This window comes from Fukomys damarensis, unplaced genomic scaffold, assembly GCF_012274545.1.
Source record: "Fukomys damarensis isolate Sample0158 unplaced genomic scaffold, DMR_v1.0_HiC HiC_scaffold_38, whole genome shotgun sequence".
NCBI classification, from domain to species: Eukaryota; Metazoa; Chordata; class Mammalia; order Rodentia; family Bathyergidae; genus Fukomys; species Fukomys damarensis.
The window spans coordinates 76,810,698-76,831,030 of NW_022900950.1; the positions used below are offsets into that span (position 1 = coordinate 76,810,698).

Genomic DNA, 20,333 nt, shown 5'->3' on the forward strand with positions numbered 1-20,333 from the left:
TGGATAAAACCCACGACAACTTCCAAGATCACATCTCCACCCATGCAGATACATACAGAAGCACACTTTATTTCTAGTTTACTTTAACTGTAAGTTCTTTTTCTTTTATTGAGTTTATTGGTACATTTTAGGTATATAGTGCAATTAGGTTCATTATTGGGATCTTGTACCTCTACATGACAGGTCTTGGTTCTCATTTTTTTCCCTTATCCATGCTTTCCCTTCACCCCCTCCTCCCCTCCCCATTTACAAACTCTTTATTTCCATTTTTTGATTTTCTCATATTTTTAACTGAAAGTTTTTATTTTACAGTATCAACACCATGCAGCAGAGATAAAGGAGTTACTTCCCTTTGCAATAGCCCAGCATTATTTTATCCCATTCATGCAACTGCTCATATCACTGAAAGACTATGCAGCAAATAAATCAAAGATACTCAAGATTAACTATCACAAATACAGGATAAAAGTGAAACAACTCTAGTAGGCACCTGAACTTAAATCTCAGGGCTACACGTAAAATTTGCAGAGGTTTTCTTTTTCTCATGATTTGGATGTGGGATTCTGAACGACTTTTACATAAATTTTGAAGTTCAGTGGAGGTCCCATTAGCATACAAGAAGTGGCTATAAAGCACATTTGATTTTTTTTGTCCAGGTTTCCTCTGAGAGAATGGCTTGAACTCTGCCTTTTTTCTTCTCAGCTTGAATGTTCTACACTCCAGGCCTCACCCCACCTTACGCTGCTTCTGATTGCATTTCTGTTTTATCTTTCCATTATGCCTGCATTTCTTTCCTCTGCACTGACAGTACCAAGCCCGTGTAGCAGACTGAAATGAATTGCTCCTTCTGAGAGTTAGTCTCTGATAATGTTTCAAGCAGATGAGCTAATAGAGAATGTCATGGTTGTAAAACCTACATGAAATACCCTTCCTGGAGACCGTAAACTAGCTATTAACCTCGGCAAGACATCTTGTTTCTGAGCTCTTGTCACATGGCAAGAAATCACGCATGGTTTAAACTTTTGTCGTTCTTTTTTTTTTTGTTTTGTTTTTTTGGTACCTGGTATTGAACTCGGGTTCTTGTGCTTGCAAGGCAGGCCACCGAACCACTGAGCTAAATCCCTGGCCCTCTGTCCTTCTGATAGTAACAAGTACAGGAAGAGCGATCACTCCAATATCAGGTTGATAAGTAGACTGTGGATCAAAGACATATCCACGAGATTGTTGGTTTTGATTGATATGTTTAATTCTCTTTGTAAAATTTTGCAAATAGGAAGTTCTTTTATTTATTGTTAAGTCATTTCTGGGTTTTAAAAATTCTTTCTTCTTATTTGTTTTGCAGAAATATAGGCAGAAGTGAAACTCTTGCGGATGATGCTATGGGGCAAGTTTGATTCCTTATGGTGCACCAGAAATATATGACTGTGCTTCCCCTGGCACCTTATGAAAACGCTTACATGGTGCAGATTTTACTTCAACTGTGTTGAAGTAAAACTTGTCCCTAGATTCCCCCAAACCCTCATCTGGTCATGGGGCTTTAAAAAAGTTGTCTGAATCTAAAGAATATGATGCTGGGATTAAGGGTGTGTGGTTACTAAATTAGACCACTGCTTGGGTTGGCATAATAGGAAGGCTGTCTACCCTAAGAGCATGTTACCTGTGTGAATGCTGTCAACCTGAAGAGTATATTACCTGGATAAATCACGAGGGACAGGATAAGGGCTGCTGTGACTGCTTGCTGCTTGCTTCCTCACTACTTTGCTACTTTGCTTTCTTCTTGGCTTCTGCCCACCATGAACTGCTTTTCCTCTGTCATGCCTGTCTGCCATGCCAACCTGACTTGGACCCAGCCAGATATTGACTGAAACCTCTACAAACTGTGAGCTAAATAAATCTTTGCTCCTTTAACTTCGGGTGTTGAGTGTTTTGTCTCCACAATGAGAAAAGTAACTAAAACATACCATAAGAAAATAGTGCCTTAATAAGTCAATAAAAACTATAGCTACAAAATATACTTTTTGGTTACAGAGTGTTTCTCATTTTCTTTTAGAATACAAGCTTTTCTAAAAGATGGCATAATCATATTTAAAAAAGAATGGAATGTAATCATAATTTCTTCTGCCAAAGAAATGAGAGAATTTTCATCTTCTACATTTTCCATGTTACTACTAAAGAAAGATGTAACTCCCTTGCTGACAAATAAATAATTTTAAAGAGGAAAGCTTTCAAATACTCTAAAAGAATCGCTTCTGTTTCCTAAACTAGGGAGTTATATCACCTGAATAATATATCACAGTTGAGCCCCAATAAAATGTAACTTGTAAAAATTCAAAACCCTTACAATAAAGTGAGTGAATATACAGCAGGTAGGTGTTACTGCTGTGTGTCAATTATCAACTGTTCTATAGCCTTTTGTATTAAATAGTATTTCTTCTTTAAATTTTTGTGGCAAGGAGAGACAAGGGAGTTTTTTCCCACAGTTTAGCCCCATTGATTTGCAAAAAGAAAACTTTAAATTAAGTAAAAATATTTAAAGACATCATGGCCTTTAGCTAAAATCTATCTGGTGTGAAGATGAAAAGCACAGTGCTGGTTATTTTTAAATAGTATGTGTTTAAACGATGATGTAACAAGGGACTGGTTAAACTGGTCAATGATGTTTGATCACAAGAGCCAAAGACAACTACCACAGAGCATTATTTGGAATAGGCTGTTTGAGAATTCATTGTGAGGGAATTATATACAAAATAGGAAAAAAGTCATTGGTTAATCATCATTCAAGGATTAATTAAATTAATTAAAGATTGAAGATTTTTCAAATCTTCCCAAGATTCTGCTTTCTTGAGGAGGTTGTTCTTTAGAACTTATCCCAAGTGCCACCCATTGTCAGAAGGCCTTTTTCAATGCTGCTTTTTTATCACCACACTTTGCAGTGTGTAATGAGGAGTCTGTGCACGCACACAGCACATCTCAGTTGTTTCAGCACCCCTTCTTCTTCCTTCCTTCCCTCACACCTCATTGCTTGGTTCTCTGTCCTTTTACAAAGGATAGATTCCCTATTTCCTGCTATCTTTTATTCTGCTTTTTCTATTTTGGATTTATCATACAAAAGAAACCATGCAATATTTAATCTTGGTGCCTAATTTACTTCATTGAATATTATGGTCTTGAGATGCATCCATTTCCCCACAAACAAATTAAGTTTATTATTCTTTATGGCAGAGTAGTACTCCATTGTATGTGTGTCTGTTGGGGAGTGTACATGTGTGTAAAGACCAAATTTTCTTTAGGTGACTTTTTGAAAATACACATTTTTGCTTGCTCTCCCAAGTATGCTGCTGCTATCTCAGCCAGTTACTCAATCAGCTTTAGAGTGTTTCTCAGAGAAATTCAGAAATTTACTATGCTTCCCTTTGTTTATGTTGTCACAGCGCCTAGCAAGTTGCCCTGTTGGACATGTGGAATAAATGTATTTCAAATAAAATTTGAGTTTTGTCCCAGTGTTAGACAATAATTTATGTTGATGAGATTTGAAAATCTCAAAGTAAATTTGTTTTTATAAAGATTTTGTATTGCTCAGACAACTCACTTATACAAGTTTCTGAGATATAAGATTTTACTACATAAGAATATACTGTTTTCATGCATCTGGCTTTTAAAAACATAATAATAAATTATTTGTCACTGGTACATAAATTTAAGTAAATATAAAATATATCTATAGAGTTTTTACAATTTACCAATCCTGTAGCATCAAAGTATCTATCCACAGGCCCTTAATAACAAATCACAGAAAATACTTTGAAATGCAGGGGTCTCCATGTTAATCACTTGGTTCAAAGGAAATTAATTAGGTGCCTGATGAAAGCTCTATAAAGTAAACAAAATATTCAGTGTCTTCCTTGTCTGTCCCCTGCTTCTCATTCCTGTCTTAAGCACATATTTGTCTAAACCTTGTTTAAAGTAAAAATTATGGATTTATTCATCACTTTCTATCTTGTACTTAGATCCATGCAAAAATGGAGCAGGACTCGAACTCTAGAGCTCTGTCTTCTTGGTTCCCTGCCCCCTTTATTGAATAGTTACATTACTTCAGCAGTTTATTTCTTTTCTATTACATTCATTTTCCTTATAGGCAAAATGATAAATCTGAAATTGATAAGTTTTTGCAACCTGTCCAAAGTTCTTGAATCTTTAAGGAAAGAGTATAATAAACCATTTGCAAACTGTGAGGAAGAGTTATCATAAATGACTCAAGTGCTGAACCTACATCATGTCTAATTCTGGGCTTTGCTAAAGTGACAATTTGGAGAGGAAATGCAAGCATCCAGATTTAGCTGCCTAATATAATCTGAGTACAATGACAGAGCCTCTGATTCAATGCCATTACTGAATAGGTTTGTCCTTTACCTCGAGTGTAGCATGCCATTAAGTAGCACATTTTGGAACATGTACTTAAGGATATGTTTGTACAAAGAATCTTTGCAGAATTTATTTACAAGACATGTTTTTAACCATAGAACATAATATTCATAACACACTGTAAGCTTGCACCAGACTGCAATATTGCTGGCACATGTGGATAGACTGGACATTGCTTTCCTTACCCTGCTATACCCTTCATCTCCTGGGCCCATCCTCTACTCACTTCCAGCTCTGAGAAGTCTTTCAAGAGTCAACCCTAATGCCCCCTAGCACAGAAGAGGCAATGACAGTGGAACTTGTTTTTTTCCTTCTGTCACCTCCTTCAGCCTTGTTCACCCTGCCTTCTATTCTGCAGCATACTAGTTCTCTCCTGGCCCTGATACTTTAAGTCCTTCTGCCAGCAAAATGCCACTTTGATCTACAGTGACTGAGCTGGGAGTTTATTTTCTAAAACTTTGTTTCCATGATTACTCCTATCTTTCCCTTGCTAATTTCCTAATTTGTGAACTTAAATCATATCTTTCATGAGTTCTGGTTTCTTCTCTGTGATCTCAGATTTTAAGCCTCTGTCTTATGCTCACAAATTGGTATTTTTACCTGCTCTGTCTACTGTTTAATTTCCACTGATTGCTTATCAGCTCTTCTATATAGTATTTCATTTTTTTTTTTGCAGGGGTATTGCCTCATTTTTTCGTACCTTTATTATGTTTACATAGCATAAAATCATTATTAAAATCATTATCATAACTGAAATAAAATTCTATAAGAAAAATATTGTCCTATTTTTACTTTCATATGTGTATATTGTACAAATATACATATATATTTGTATTTGAGGCATAAATAGCAAAGTACATACATGATTATATGCTTTACATATTAGCATAGCCAAAAATATATATAGTAGAAGATGCATTGGCCATGGCTTTTTCTCTCTGCCAGGGCCCTGTTGCTCAAATTTTGAATCCTATTGAAGGTTTTATTTAAAAATCTGAAATAAATGTCTGTGAAGAACAGGAAAAAGATTACTAAGATTTCCTTACTTTTGACAATCCAGAGTAGGCCCCTTTATTTCTATATAATCTTTAAAATTTCTCTACTCTCAAACCATCTTTACTTTTTGTTTAATAATTTAAAGCATCAAATTAGTGTTAATGTATCACTTAATATATTTCCCTTGTTATTAAATTTGAAGTACTAAGAAATAGGCATACCCTAAAGTATAATGCTAGGTTAAATTTATAAAGTGTAAAGAAGTTATTGTTCTCTAGATATATTCTGATGCAACAGTACATTGCACTAGCTGCTACAGACAATAAAGCAGTAGTAATAAATATAATAGTAGTGAAGCAAGGAGATAACTTTGTGTCAATTCAGAGGTATTGCTTTTCTAATATCCAATTTTTAAAAATAGTAGATGACAGGAAGACAGCTGTCAGCCTATTTGTCCAAATAAAAATAAAAGCAAAAGATTTAGTGATGTGCAAAGATGCTAAAAATAGAGTGACTGTTATATGTAACTGTTTCAATATATGGTGAAATATTTACTAATTATAATTTCAAAATGCTAAAAACTGATCTTGAAAAAAACATAATAAATTGCATCTAATTTTATTCCCTATTTATATAGTTTTCTTATGGAGACTGGATATTATTTTTTTAGTTGAAAATATTTAATAGCCATTTCAGAGGGATGATTTTCTCTAGAGACATTTTTAAGAAATTAAAAGATCACCAAGACCACTTTAAACTTGATATTCTCTTTTGGCTTTTACTTTATGTATTCATTACTTTGTGCTTTTATTACTTTATGTATTTAATTTTCACTAACATTTCTTCAAAACATTCATAACTTCAGATTTGGCATTAGACAATCCCAGGCTCTGTTACTGGGTTTACTCCTCAGAATTCATGTAACCTAAGATGAGATCCTAATTCTGAAGAAATTGTTTTATTATATTCTCTGTGCAGTCAAACTTCTCTGTTAATGTTCATGCATATTTTCAGCTGCTGTCCAGTGGTAGCATCACAGTCTCAGCTCCACCAGGCTTTAGACTGTTATAAGGAGCACACAATTTAAATTTCGCACATGTGTAGTTAACAGTAGGGTTCGTACTCCTATAGGAATATAATCCCACAACTATCTCACAGTAAGAGGAGATCAGATGGTCATGGGAAGCACGGGGAGGAACTGTAAATACTGTTGAAGTTTTGCTTGTTTGGCTCCTTCTTACCCTCTTCTTCAGGGCCTGCCTTATGACAAGCCAGAAACTTGTACCAGACCCAGGGTCAGGGACCCAGAGTTATATTATACTATCTCACATTGTCTTTTTCTTTGTGTTCTTATTTCTTGACAATAGGAAGTTCCTTACACAAAAACATAGACACTCATGATCTTAGAGACACAATAAATAGAATGCTATACTTGCAGCAATACAGATGAATAATCACAATAATCTTTTTAGATAGTCCATTCAGACAGTCTTCAGGAGACTAAAAGGAAATGATTTTTTTAACAAAATTTATTTTTTGAGGAGTTGTAGGTGTACAAGAAACATGAGCAGAAGGTATAGAGATTTGTGTATACTTCTTGTTCCACACACGTGGTATCTCCCATCATCAATATCTTTCCCTCCATATTTCTCCATGTTGAAATGAGGTAAGTGTTATGTGTTTACGAACTATTATCTGCAAAGCAGAGAGCCAGTCCAATCTAGGACATTATTGCTTCATATGTATATGTAATACATTTCAAAATCCCTGCTCTTTTAGTGCTTTGGCATTTTCAGAGCTTTGAACACTGATATCTGTGTAGTTTTTCAGCTAAAGCTAATTGATAAACATTGTTTTCTGAACACAACAAAGAAACAACTCTATTCTGGAATGCTTCTAGAGGTGATTCAGATAACTCCAATTCAGAGTTTCCCTTTGCTTCAGTCTTTTCTGGCTTTGCATCAAAGTGCAACCTCTGAAGACCAGTGCTCAGGCCATTGCTGGGGCTCACTTCGCTGTGCACATTTCCTACTGAAAAGTGGCAGTGAAACTTTGAGTTGGAACTTCTTACTGAGCTTACATCCTGTAACCAAAACTGAAAATCGTGTGCATCACCACACTTACAGAGCTAGAGCCACACTCTATGTTAAGAACCTTTTCACTAACAAAATACACCACAGTTTGATTAGTTCCTCCGTGTCAGTCTGCTTTTTATCACTCTAACAAAATACTTGAGATAATGAAGTTAAGAAGAAGACAGGTTTATTTTTGCTCAACTTTTGGAGGTTTCAATGCTCAGTCACCTGCTCAGCTGTCTTTGGACTTGTGGCAGTGTAATACATCATGGTCGAAGCACATGGTGGAGCAACGGCACATGGTGATGGGAAAGCAAAGGACAAGGGAGAGTATGTAGGGCAAAGGTAGAAAGGGGAGAGAAAAATACAGGAAAAGGGAAAAAATGGAAAGAGTCTTTGTAAATAGGGAAGGGTGGAGGGGATGAAGGGAGGGCTGGGAATGGGGAAAACGTAAGAACCAAGATATGTCATGGAAAGGTGCAAGATCCCAATGATGAATGTAACTACTGTACATCTAAAATGTACCAATAAAGATTCAGTTTATAATTTAAAAAGAACAAGGGTGCGTAAAGTCCGACTCCTAGCATTCCCTTCCAGGCCACGCCCCCTGCCATCTAACTTCCGCTCACTAGGCTCCACCTCTTAAAGTTCCACCACCACAGTAGCACCATGGACTGGGACGACCCTGCAGCACAAAAGCCTAAGGGGGCCACTCCGGATCCTACTTACAGCATTTTATGTGTTTAAATGAAATACTTAGCTAGGGATCAGCTATGATGCCTATCTGGAGAGATATTTTCTTTGATATGCTAGATTTGGTGAACATAGTAATAACTACTTTCAAAAATTATTAAGAATAAAGAACAATCATAAATACTTTGGACAATTGAGTTAAAGACCCATAGCTCTTTCGGTAACTTAATTGAAGATATTTCTTCTTTCCCATATTTACTGTACACTAATGATTACTAAGGACTGAGGAAAAAGATGGTAAAAATAATATTGGAAAAGAATCTTTGAGGGAGATTTTAATTTTATTAGGAACTTAAAGGATAATTAGAACTTATTTAAAATATATACGTATGTTGTTTTTTATATAGATTTTTAGGATTAGTGAAAATTCTAAATAATTTATATTATCTAATAGGAGCATTTTAATACTACAATATATATGTTTAATAACAATAAAGTCCCTCTACTTTTTTAATCTCACAACCTTTTACCTCTGACAGGAAAAAATAATTACTGTATTGATATGTATATTACACAGATTTCTAATGATTGGTTATAATTGTAGAATTACTGAATAAAAATATTTTTAAAATTCACAATGCAAATTATAACATATAAATTATAACATGTAATTCATATTTAATGCATACATTCTCTTGTGAAATATTTAGTGGATAATTTCTTATTCACTTTTTTCTTTGAAAACTGTGCAACTTCTCATTTAGATAAGGTCTTACGGAAATATCCAAAAGGAACAAGTGCACAACATATCAAATGAAGTCTTGTAGGTAATGCATAATTCATATAGATACAGAGCTTTATTTAGAAAACTGAAGAGATTTATTTGATAGCTTGAAATGGTATTTTTCTTGTCAGTTCAGTGAACCCAAGAATTATTTCTAAAACAATTTAGGGCCTTTCTCATCTGTTTCTAATTACAGAGTTCTCTTACTATAAATTACAGTGAATTGATATTTAGCACATGCATATGGAACTCCTGAAGTGTGTACACCTCCCTCATCTGTCTCATGCCTTTCACACCTGAATACATGAATAGGTCCACCTTGAGAAAATATAAATACACATGAAATTTACCTATGGAAACAATTCATTTATTTTATTTCTCCCTATGATGAAATAGGTTAAACATAACATTTTAGGAAGTAAAACAAGCAATAAAATATATCTAGGCTTGAAATTTTTCAAGTACTTAATAATATTTTATTTTGGATTCCTTTGACAAGTTTCAAACAGTAAATAAAGCAGTAATAAGTGACACGTAGCAGAAATCCAAAGAAAGCCTCAGCACGCTCTCTCTCGTCTTGCTGTTTCATTGCTTGGCTCTTTCTCTTTCACTTGGCTCACATTTTAAACATGTTTTTCGTGGACCATTTGCTATCTCCCATCCTGGAGGCAGCTTACCCTGCCAACCCTGGTCCAAGAGGCTGCTTCCGGTTCCATTGTCTGCGCATTGCTTGGCTTTTTCTTTTTGGAGGAGCGCTCGGACATCATGGCCTCCGTTTTGGTGAAGAGCTACGAGTAATGCAGACACAGCTCTTCATACACAGCTAGGGATGGAGTTCTGACAGGAAGCTGCGGTTCCAATGAGCTTCCACCATCTTAGAGAAATGTCAGCCTGGTTTTACTCAGACTGCAGAGGACAAGGTCGGAGGGACATGTCAGCAAGTCACAGAGGACAGAAGACACGTCAGCAGCCATGTCTTCAACCCAGACCCTCACTGTGCACCAGTAAACACTCTGGAGAAGTCCATTCGCCTGTACGACTTGCACCAAGCAGTCTCTCAGGTTTAGCAGTAAACACTGGGCTGTTGGGTTCATGTTCCCTCTTTCCTGCTGAAACAGAGTCTTCCATGAGGCTTACTGTTCCGAGGTATTTGCTGAATGAATCAACTTCATTTTGCCTCTCAGAAAACCTAGGCCCGGCGTGGTGTGCCACTTTACTCAGGGTTACACAGCTCAGAAGATTTCAGCTGATCCCAACTCTCAGCAGCCACACCGCTGTTCTTCCTACAGCAGATCGATCTGCACTCACCTGTCTGAGTAACCTGGCATCCACTGCAGTCACTTCCCACAGGGATAGACTGGGTCTTGCAACTTCCTGGCACAAAATTAAGAACAGGCTGACTAGAAGAAGGAGGGCTGGCGTTGAGGAAAATTAACTCTGAGGAAACTTTCCTGCTTGAGAGAACAACCTGTGAAAAATTTCAAATACAACAGTGTCAGGCCTAGCATATTTTACAACTTCTGTAAATAACTCTTTGGCTTTATGCTAAATTGTGCCCCTCCCCAGTTCAAATGTTGAAAATCCTACCCTCCAGTAACTCAGAACATGTCTGCGCTTGAAGACGACCTTTGTAAAGACTAATTATGGAGAGAATGAAAAGATGAAAATAAAGTGTTTGTAGATGGGGAGGGGAGGAGGGGGTGAAGGGAGGGCAGAGGTATGGGGAAAAAATGAGAATCAAGACTTGCCATGTAGAGGTACAAGATCCCAACAATGAATGTAACTGTACTGTATACCTAAAATGTACCAATAAACTCAATAAAATTAAAAAAAAAGACTAATTACAGTTAAATGAGGTCAAATAGGTAGGCCCTAATCCAATCGAGCTGGTGTCCTTGTAAAAAGAGAAGATTAACACACACACACACACACACACACACACACACACACACACAAGATGACAGTAAGCACCCAAGGAGAGGCAAGATCTGCAAGCCAAAGGGAGGCCTCAGAAAAAATTAACCTTGAGCATGGACTTCTGGCCACCAGAACTCTAAGAAAAAAATAGTTTCTGTTGTTGGTGTCACTTAGTCTGTGATATTTTAATGGCATCACTAGCAAACTCCTCAAATGATCAAACAATAATTTTATACAGAAAAGAACTGCACTAGAGAAAAACTCCTTGAAAGCTATGTGTGTAATTTTTATTTTATCAAAATTTTTTTACTTTATCAAAATAAAAATTGTTTAAAAAGTAAATTAATATGTTCAACAACATTAATTGTATTTGGAGAAATAAAAGAAGAGAGAGAGAGATTCCCAAAATATTTTCAGAAAGAGGATTCTGTGTTGTTCTGCATAATGCAGAGAATATGGGCGCTAGGAATGCTAGAATGGGTAACTGAAGCCCATTCCTTTCGTAAGATCAGTGTGCCATTGCCTACTGCCACTCAATGGCGAAAATGAAAGAATGTGGAACTGCACAAGGATCAGGGCACAGACCCACCCCAAGGTGTCCAAGTCAGCAAAAACACCTGTAACGTGCTTCTCATACATGTATGCCTAAATTATTTGAAGTTGAAACAGGACCTTTGGCAAAGGAATATTTATTATTACATTGTTTAAAGTTTATAATTTTTCAACTGGATTTTCCAATTTCCATGTATTGTGCTGTTTGTTTTAAAAGGACAACTTTTAGTCTATAACAGTATTTTCAAGTTGCTTTTTTTTTAAACAGAAAACTGCCTCTCTCGCCGTCTCGGCCACTTTTCATTATTCTCTCTCTCTCTCTCTCTCTCTCTCTCTAGCTTTTCCTAGTTTATATTCTGATATATCTGTAGAATGTTTAAATAGAAGTTGCTTTGCTTATAAAAAAAGTAGCAAATCACAGGTTTCACCAGCATAAAATCGAGGATGCAGGGATTTGGACACTGACAACGTTAATAAGGTTAAGGACCCTTTCCATTTGTTGCAAAATTGCCTGGTTGGTCATGGAGATATTTTTTCCCCGAGTCAATTTGGAAACCCTAAGTGAAAGCACACATCAGTGCTTCAGCTCTGCTGATGTTAACCCAGGAGAAATGGGTTGTGCTGCAGACCTCCCCGGAGCGCTCCTCCGCTGCGTGGTAGGCGAGTGCTCTCATAGCTTTACTGTCTGTGCAGCAGATTCTCATGTGCCCCACGCATTCCTCCTAATCTTCCTGAAAGAACTGCTACAAAGCACTATGAAATAATGGGGGAAAGGTCTGGGATGCAGTTCAGTGGCACCGCACCGGCCTGGCAAGTACAAGATCCTGAGTTTGATCCCAATGAAGGGGGCGGCTGTGGGGCAAAGGTGTCTCCATTCTGCGTGATGCTCAGGCAAAAGGCTTAAGAGGAGGAAAAAAAGCACATAAAGGACAAAATGCTACAGCCATTTGAGTCGTTTATCTGGTAGACAAACACTAATGTGACAGGTGCTGCTCTAATTTAACATTAACATATAGTATTGAGTATTAAACTGATGGGTGGTAATCGCCATCTAAAACCAACGCCCTGTCTACCGAGCTTGTTCCATTAGCTCCAGGCTACGCAGCCTCAGGCACACTCAGCCTTGCTCCCCAAAGAATCCTGCATTTCTTTCCTGACTGAACTCCAAAGCCCTTTGGAACCATGGGCCGATTTCCCCTGACGTTTTTCAGTGTTTTATTTCTTGGTGCTGAAGCCGGCTCCCTGTCCCGCACTTTCCATCTGTTGTGCTCTTACCTGGGAGACAGTTTTCTTCACTTCCTGCCTGCTGGTATCTGAAAAGGCCACCTATTCGCACCAAGTAGGACACCTTGATTCTGCTTAGAGGCTCGCCATAATTACAGGATTATGTGGGGATAAAACCTTGATATCACATAGGACTTTCCAGTCTCTTGGTGGATTGATTTATTTTTTAATTGTTATTATCAGTAGAAAAAGGTTTCAGTAGATAGCGACTACATTCATCCTGTTGAGTTGGTAAATTTGCATAACACATCTTAATTCTTTTTCTATCCCTTTTCGCTCCCTTCTCTTACTCTTCCCGCCTTGTGTGACATTTTCTTTTTTCCATCTGGGAATAAAAGAAGGAAAAAATAGTTTCTTTCTCTATTCTCTATGGGAGAGAATTAAAATAAAGACAAATGCTAAGATCCCATGATGGAATGATTCACAGAGTAAAGAAGAATAAAAAATATTGAAGCATAAGATGCAGCACCATGTGCCCTAGGCTGAAAATAATTAGGAGGAACTGCTCTGGTGTCACACAGCACACAGTGAGGAAGAAGTGCAGCAGAAGCTCTCCATGTCAAATGGGTTATGCAGAAGGAAAGATTCTGGTTCTTGGTACTATTTCCCATGAAATCGGAATTCTGTTCAGGAAGTTTGCCTACGCCTGTGACTTCATGAGTTTTACTTATTTTATCATCCAGCAGTTCAAGGGTTTCTGTTTTACCATGTAGATCTTGAATCCACTTTGAGTTTAGTTTAGTGCAAGATAAGATAAATGGGTCCAGGGCCAATCTCCTGTACAGGGACATCTGGTTTGCTGAGTACCATTTTTTAACAAGGCTGTCTTTCCTCCAATGTGTGTTTTTGGCTCGTTTGTCAAAGATCAAGTCATTAAATGCACTTGTAGTTGAATTTGCACCCTTTACTCTGTTCCATTGATTCACATATCTGTTATTATGCCAGAACTGTGTTGTTTTGTTCATTTGTTTGTATGTTTTTCTTTTCTTTTTTACTTTGTAACTATTGCTACGTGTTTGCAGTAATTCATGATTACATTCATTGTAGGGATGAGTAAACGTACATAACACATCTCAATTATTTTCTTATTTCTTATATCCTCCTTTTATTTTGTGAGCCTCAGGTTTGTTTATTTACAATATAACTATTGATTAAATGAATTATAATACATAGAAATTTACAACCAGACTAACAGACCAAAAAACATACAAGACAACTTTACTAAATCAAGTACAAGTTTAGAAACTTTGTCCATGATGGATTACAATAGCTTTTATCATTTATTTTTTCTATTAACTGCTTTTTATTTCACACTTTATTTAAATATTGAGCTTTTCGTATAAGAGAAATCACTTTATGTTTAATCTTGTGTGTCTGACTTAGGTGTCTTAACATTATGATCTCAAGGTGCATCCCTTTTCTTGCAAGTGCTTCAAGTTTGTCTTTCCTTACAGCAAAATAGTACTACATTCTGAATAAATAACACATTTTCATTACCAGTTCACCTGTTGATAGACATACAGTCATCTTCCATGATTTAGCTATAATTAATTGTGCTGTTCTAAATATAGTTGTGTACACATCCCTGTGATATGATATCTTTAACTCTTTTGAGACAATCCCTAGAAGAATAGCTAGGTCTAACACAATTTCCTTTTTTTTTTTGAGTGGGGGGAATCTCCATACTGATTTCCATAGTGGTTATTCCAGTTTACACTTCTACTAACAATGAAGAAGGGTTCCATTGATCCCACAGCCTCACCAGCAATTCTTACCGGTTAATTTCTTGATGATAGCCACTCTTTCTGGAGTGAGATGGAATCTCGGTGTTGTTTTAATTTGTATTTCTCAAATGATCAGTGATTTTGAATATCTTTCATATATTTATTTCTTCTTTCTAGTTCTTCATTGAGAAGTGTCTATTCAGTTTTGGATGTCCATTTTTTAACTGGGTCTCTAAATTTGGGTGTCTGATTTTTTTGAATTTTTCATATATTCTAAATATTAGACCCTTTTCTAAAGAATAACTGAAAATAATGTTCTCATGCTGTAGGTTGTCTTTCATTCTGTTTGTGGTTTCTTTTGCTGTGCAGAAACTTTTAAATTTGATGTGATTTCATTTATTTATTCTTGCTATTAATTCAGGTGTGACTGGGGTTTTGTTCAAAATTTCTTCACTTAGACCCACATCTCCAAGTGTTTCATCTATTTTGTCTTCTAGCAGATTAAGCGTCTCTGTTCTAATATTTATGTTTTAGGTGTATTTTGATGTTGCTTCAGTCGGTGATGAGAGACCTGAGTGCTTATGTTCAGTCACTGGTGTGTGGATATTCCATTTTCCCTGAATCATTGTTAAAGAGGCTATCTTTCTTTCGGTGAAGGGATTTGGCCCCTTTGCCAAAGATAATGGAGCAGTTTGCCTGGAATTTATGCATCTTCTCTCCTATTCCATGTATCTACAAGTCTGTTTGGGCTTTTTTTTCCCCCCAGATACCATGCTGTTTGTATCACTGTAGCTTTGTAGGATAATTTAAAGCCTGGGATTGTGATACCCCCTGCCTTGCACTTATTGTCTAGAATTTCTTACTTTATTCTAGTCCTCTTCTGGTTCCATATGAATTTTAAGACTTCTTTCTTCAGTTCTGTAAGGGATGCTACTGGTATTCTGATTTGGATTGCAGTAAATCTATAGAAGATTTGGAAGTATGGCCATCTTGACTATATTCATTCTTCCTGTCCTGAAACAGAAGATGTCTTTCCATTTTCTGATATCCTCTTTAATCTCCTTTTTCAGAGTACTAAAATTTTGCTGTTGAGGATTTTCACTTCCTTATTGAGGTTAATTCCTAAAAGCATTTCCTTTTTTTATGCTACTGTGAAAAGCACTTTTTCCTCTTTTCCTCTTTGTGACTTTGCTACTATTGTGCAAAAATGCTCTTGATTTTTGATTGTTGACTTTGTATCCTGTCATGCTCTTTTTGTCACTGTGGTCTTGTGATGTAACTCCAGATCTGAACTGTTTTGGCTCCCACTTTATTGTTGTTCACCAATTTTGCCATTCCTATTTTATGTCTCCTTTTGTTCCATGTGAATTTCGGGTTTGTTCTTTTCCAGCTCTGTGAAAATGCTGCTGGTATTTTGTCAGGGAGTGCTTTAAAGCTGTGTATCAGTTTTTGAATTATGGTCATATTGACTATATATTGGTTTTCCTATCCAGGATCAAGGGATACCTTTCCATTTTGTGATTTCCCATTTCATTACCTTATTCAGAACACTGTAGATTTCACTGTAGGAGTTTTATATTTCCTTACCCAAGTTGATTCTTATGTAATTGACTTTTCTTGGTGCTAGTATAAATGTAATTTTTCCCCAATTCCTTTCTCATTTAGTTTTCATTGGTGTACAGAAACGCTATTGACTTCTGAGTATTAATTTTGTCTCCTGCTATCTTGTTGAATTTCATTATTAATTGTAGAAGTCTTTTGGTGGATTTTTTGAGTCTTCCTTGTAGAGAATCATATCATCTGCAAATGATGACAATTTGATTGCTTCCTTTGTTACATGTATCTTTTATGCATTTGTCTTGCTTGATTGCTCTTGCTAATATTTTTAGTACTATATTAAACAGTAGTGATGATAGTAGGCATCCTTATCTTGCTCCTGATTTTAGATGAAACATTTTATTATTTTCTCCATTTAACATAATGTTGGCAGGAAGTTTGTCATTTACATGGCTTTTATCAGATTGAGATAATGTCCTATATCTGTTTTCTTCAGTATTTTTATCATGAATGAATGTTGGATTTTGTCCAGCTGTTTCCTATGTCTGTTTAAATGATCATAGGTTTTTCTGTCCTTGACTCTGTTTTATGTGATATACTACATTTATTGACTTGTGTGTGCTGAAGTATATTACAGAAATGAAGCCTACTTGGTCGTGCTACATGCTCTTTTAATGATCTTTTGCATTCTGTTCACCAATGTCTTTTTGCATCTATATATCTTTAAAACACTGACCTATAGTTCTCATTTTGATTGGATCTGTGTCTGGTTTTAGGATTGTTGGCAACGTTGGCTTCTAGGAATGACTTCCAGAGCAATCCTTCCTTTTCAATTTCACCCATGAGGTTAAAGAGTATTGATGTAATGTTTCCCCAGCTAGAAGTCAGCTGAGTCCAGCTGATCACCAGTCTTTTCTTAATTGAGTTTTTTATTACTGCTTCAGTTTCATTGCCTATTATTGGATTATTCAGGGTTTTTATATCTTCTTGGTTCTGTTTTGGTAATTCATATGTATTTAAGAATATATTCACTTCTTATGAATTCTCCACTCTATCGCCATACCGGTTTGTATAATGTTTTGAATTACAGCGGTGTCTCTTATAATGCCACATTCACCATTTCTAATTGCATTGATTTAGGACATTTCTTTCCTTTTGTGTTTAGATTGGCTAAGACTATCCCTGCTTTGTTTATTCTTTGAAGAACTAGGTCTTCATTGACTTATTGTGTTTGTTTTTATTTTCAGTTTCATTGATTTCTACTCTGATCTTTGTCATTTCTTTTCATACTTAGTTTAGGGGTTTGTTCTTCTTTCTTCTTCTTTGTCTAGGAATTTGAGGTATATCATTTGGTTATTTACTTAGTCTTTACTTTCATAGCTCTAAGTTTCCCTCTTAGTAATGCTTTCACTGTGTCCCATTAATTCTGGTACATTGTATTGGCATGATTGTTTAGTTCTAGGTGCTGTCTTATTTGTTCCCTGAATTCTTCTGTAACACATTGATTATTTAAGCATGTATTATTTAATTTTCATGTATTTGCCATATTTCCCTTCACCAGTAATTTCTAGTTTAACCATGCTATGATCTGATGGTCAGCACTGTGTAATTTCCATTGTTTTGCATTTACTTCAGCCTGCTTCATTGGCTTCTAGTGGTCTATTTTGGAAAAAGTTCCATGTGCTACTGAGAAGAATATGTACTTACTCTATTGTTGCTGGATGGAATACTGAGATATATAATGAGTATATTTATTTAAAGATCTTCTTCAACTAGGACAGTTCTTTGATTTTTTTTTCTTTTTTTGTCCATTTGACTTGTCTATCTGTGGCAGTGAGTTATTGAGATTCCTCATTATTATGCTGATTTTTGTTTGGCCTTTGTGTCTGATAGTAGTTGTTTCATGGCATTGAGTGTTCTGTTCTCCAGTGCATGCATGTTAATTATTGTTATCTCTTTCTGTTGAATTGCTCCATTAACCAATATATATTGACCTTTTTTACCTATTCTGATCAGTTTTGACCTGAGGTCCACTTTGTCTAGAAATACGATGGTTACATCTTTTTTTTTTTTTTAATTCAGATTCCTATTGCATGGAATATTCCTATTACATGGAATATACAGACATTTAGTCTATGAATTTCTTTTTAGGTTAAGTGTTTTTCTTTTATACAGAAATACTGCTGAATTTTGCTTCTTGATCCATTCAGCCAATTTGTGTCTTTTGCTTATATAATTGAGACCAATCACACTGAGTTATTACAGTTGGTAGACTTACATATTCCTATTATTGCTGTGTTTTTCTTGTCATATGTTTCTTGATTCCTTTCTTTATTTTTACTTAACTTTTTACCCTACCTGATGTATGCATTCTATTAGACTCTTCATCACTGTTAGGTTCATTGTGTCTCTGGGATATCCATGAGAATTATACTAGAGTACTAGTTTGGTGGTGATGAATTTTTTTTATATAAATGATACACTGAATATTATGTATCAGTCTTTTTCTCCTAGAAATAAAAAACAGCAGTGAAAGTGGCATCTGATTAATGTCCTGAATATAAGTAGAGGCAATATTAATTACCTTTCTCTGATCTAGGTTTGTAAAGAACTTGGCCTCCTATAGACAGACATAGACACACAAACAGATACACATGCACACACACACACACACACACACACACACACACACATCGCATACTCTTCTAACCACTCCAACACAATGGGTAGAGGCTAAAGTTTTCCAGCTTCCTCCAGTATGATTTAATTATGGAGGCTCTCAGCAAAGCTTTTAATATCAGATGTCAAATCTCTTGGCATCACAGGAAACAAATCCCACGTATTCTATTTGGCATCCTATTAGTGGGCAAAAAATTGATGAGATGAATTTCTTTTCAAGGATAGCTGTTTTATGACTCACAGATTTCAGTTAGTTGCTCTCTAACTTCAAATTCTTATTTATATTGTAAGAGAAACAGTCTATTCTATGGGCCAGGCAATATTTTTTCTGATGATGACATGTACATTAAAATGACAGAAATTTGCAGAAATGAAAGGTCCTGGTAGGAAGTAAAACATTTTAAATGCTGCATCTTTTTTTATTGTTTGTGCAATGTATTGATTTAAACAAATGATCCCCTTCCTTTAAAATGCTGACACATACAAATATGTTGATAATACAAAGTACTTGATATATAAAAATTGCTCTCTTAATTGGCTTTTCTATATAAGAATATATACAAGTCAGTAAGGTTGTGCAAATTTACTTCCTAAAGCTTCTTACAATGAGTATTATGAAACACTTTTAGTAAAGATATTTTTCTCTCCCATGCAAGTACAACTAAAATGTTTGTTGTTGAAAGGATACAATACCTTTATAGATGTTCATTAAAAGTTTTAATATCAGTTCATATTTGCCAATACAAAACACCGGCTTTATGTAGTAAAGTCAGTGGATAGAGCACAAACTTTGAACACAAAAATATTTTCATGTTAAAAATATACTTTCTCTAACCATGAAAAATTGGATGATTTCCTTTAATTCACTGTTTCCATGTAATTGAAAAGATAATTCATGTCTTTGATTAAAAGAAATGTATGGAAGCAGTGATGTTTTCCAATAACATATGATGGTGGCAATATGTCCTGTATTTATCAGTAACTTATATTGAATGTTTTTTATAAAACTAAATTTTAAAAATTTATGCACTTAAAAAATATGTGCTTAAAGCATATAGATTATAAAGGATTATGTATACATATATGTAATTTTAAGTGGTACATACTATATTTTGCCAGTAAATAATACTCTAGCAATATACGTAAGTTTCATCCTATTTTCTGTTTTAAAAATATCATTTTTAAGTCAGGTAATCCTCTCAAGATTTTCATTTTTAAAAATTTGGTATCTATGCTTGGCAATATGTATAAATTCCATTTTAAAATAAATTTTATTTTAAAATTAGAAACCTGATGCTTCCTGTAACAGTAACTACCAAACCCACAATACAGCCAAGAATGTTAAATATACCTTCCAGTGATGCCTCAAATTTCAACCAAAGACTGTTGCTCTGAATAAGTCAAAGGAAGTGCCACATTTTCAAAATGACTGTTTACTTAAAAGCATCTCATTTTAATTTAAAAATTATCACATTTTTAGAGAAAGTTTTAGAATCACATCTTCTTAGGTATCTTAACAATAGTGTCATCATTCTAAACCACGTGGTCATCTTTTCTCCACTTAGATTCAAAACATTCAGTTGAAGTAAAATGATCTTTGGAGTAAAATGGCTACACCTGTTTTTTTCTTCTATAGATGGCTTATGCCAG

At 35.5% G+C, this 20,333-nt stretch overlaps 1 non-coding gene across 1 annotated transcript; it reads right to left on the minus strand.

Annotated features, from left to right (window-relative positions):
• Nucleotides 1-309: 309 nt before the first annotated feature.
• LOC117284669 lies at nt 310-433 on the minus strand. The gene has a single exon (XR_004515760.1). It is a non-coding gene; the product is annotated as a small nucleolar RNA SNORA20 (small nucleolar RNA).
• Between the last annotated feature and the right edge of the window lie 19,900 nt (nt 434-20,333).